The sequence below is a fragment of the Chrysochloris asiatica genome, unplaced genomic scaffold (genome assembly GCF_000296735.1).
Source record: "Chrysochloris asiatica unplaced genomic scaffold, ChrAsi1.0 scaffold00131, whole genome shotgun sequence".
NCBI classification, from domain to species: domain Eukaryota; kingdom Metazoa; phylum Chordata; class Mammalia; order Afrosoricida; family Chrysochloridae; genus Chrysochloris; species Chrysochloris asiatica.
In genome coordinates, this window is record NW_006408649.1 from 9,209,283 (window position 1) to 9,211,700 (window position 2,418).

Here is a 2,418-nt window from a genome sequence, read left to right on the forward strand (position 1 = left end):
GCAGAAAACCTCATCTTTCTCCTGCAGAGCAGCTGGTAGTTCCGAACTGCTGACCTTGCGGTTTGCAGCCCGATTCGTAACCACTATGCTACCAGAGCTCCATATATATAATTTAAAAAGAAACAAACCAAGTTTGACACCACAGACCTGCTTATCTTAAGGTTTAGACTCTAGCAACATAAAAGTGATAGAAGAACACAGAGGCAGAAGAGTAGTCGGATCCAACCCATAGTGACCCTGTATAAGGTTTTCCAAGGAGCTACTGGTGACCTTGAACCGCCAACCTTGTAGTTCATACAGCTTTGCAGTCCAGCACATTAACCCACAGTGCCATATTTGGACTCCCAGAAGAGTATTATGGATCGCAAAATGGAAAACACTTTTCTTCTTTGTCTTAACACACACACACACACAAACCTCCCAACAAGGAGAACAGAAAAATAGGAAACAAAATCCATGTTCAAAGAGATGGGTGAGGTCTACACCTTCAAACCATAACACACAGGAGTGGAAAGTTATATTGGAGAGATGGTAAGTGACTGAGCAGAGCAAAGAAGGTATGTTGTCCTGCCTGTAGGGGTGGAGGCCTGGGGCAGGGTGGGGGGGCGGGTAGGAGGTAGGAACCAGGAGGTTCACCAGCACCTCTGATGATAGGAGTAATACAATACGGCCAAAATTGTGCATGTGTGCGTGTGTGTTATCATTTGATAGTATGTGTATGAAATAGAGCCTAAGGCAGAGACTAAGTATTAATTAAGGTCACTATTTCCATTTCCTCCTGGGCACACACCTGGACTACATTTCACAGCCTGCCTTGCAGTTATGTGGGACAAGAGGACTAAGCCCTGGCCAACAGAGGCCTACCACTTCTAGGCCTCTCAATAACTTGCAGTACCCCCTTGGTACATACTGTTTCTTGACTGGCAGTTGGACGCAGAATATACTGTGGAGAACTCTGGCTCCAGGGCACTGCTGATCCTATTGCTGTTTCTTAACCAGGCTTCCTCTTCAGTATCACCAACAGCAAAAACAAAGTAAACCAAACCCACTGCTAATGAGTCAACTCCAACTTACAGAGACTCTAATAGGAAACTGCTTCAGAGGGTTTCTGAGACCATACATTTTTACAAAAGTAGACTGTCTTATACTTTCTCCAGTGGAGTGGCTGGTCAGTTTGAACTGCTGACCTTATGGTTAGCACTACTGAGTAACCCACTGATAGTAAATGACTGATGTGCCCGTTTCTCAATCTTCCTAAGGATGGAGTAGTGCAAGTACATAGGGCAGACCCATAGGAGAGGGGAGGAGGACTCTCTAGAGAGACTCTGTACAGGGAAAGTAGAATGAAGAAGCAAGAGAAAAAAGAAAGTAAAAGGTTGTGTACCCCCCACGCCCAGTCCCAAACAGGGGATTGGAAGCTCTTTCTCTGAAGAAATGGAACCACCCATACCATTTTGGGAGTCCGCAACAAAAAAGTTAGCTGTCCTATCAGCTTCTGCTAAATTTGTTATTTTTAAAAAATTGATCATGTAGCCACAGATAACTACTATGCATGGTCCCTGACTTCAAAGAGTTTTTATAATAGCTGAGTGTGCAAATGGGGGCAAGCCATTTATACTGTCCATATGTTAGTTGCAAATAAACGAACAGCAATAACCATTAATTGTAGCTACAGTTTACTGAACATTCATGATGTGCCATTGTGCATGCCATTTAATCTCCAGCTTGGTGGTGATTGTTATTAAGTGATGTCGAGTTGGTTCTGACTCATAGCGACCCTGTATAGAGTTTCTGAGGAATGGCTGGTGAGCTTGAAGCTCCGACCTAGTGATTCAAACCGATCTTACATTCCAGTGCCTTAACCCACAGCGCCACACTGGGGTTCCAGCTAACTTGATAAAGTCCCCATTCTGTGATATGGAGATCCACAGGGTTAAGTAACTTGCCCATGTCCCAAAGCTAGTGGAGCTAGGGCGTAATCTTGATAGCAAAGCTTTGTAATTTACATTACACCCCTGGGAGGTGGTCAGGGAAGGTCATCATTAGCAGTTTTATAGAGAAGGTAAGAATGGCTGAGAGACATTAACACACTACTGTGTTTTTTGTTTCTGTGTTTTCATTTCTTGACCATACCAAGTCCATTTAATTAAAACGTTATGTGGCATAACCATTTTTTTTTTTAAAGTAGTATAAAATAAATTTTGTTCTAAGAAGTTCAAGATATTTTCTAGAATGTTAAGCCAACTTACTGTACCTAGAACTCCAGCACTGCAGGCCTTATGTATAGAAGACCCTAGGTGGTTAATGTGCTCAGCTGCTTACCAAAAGGATGCAGATCCAATTCTACCCAGAGATGTCTCCAAAGAAAGAGCTCTGCTTCTGAAAATTCAGCCATTATAAAACCCTATGGAGCAGTTC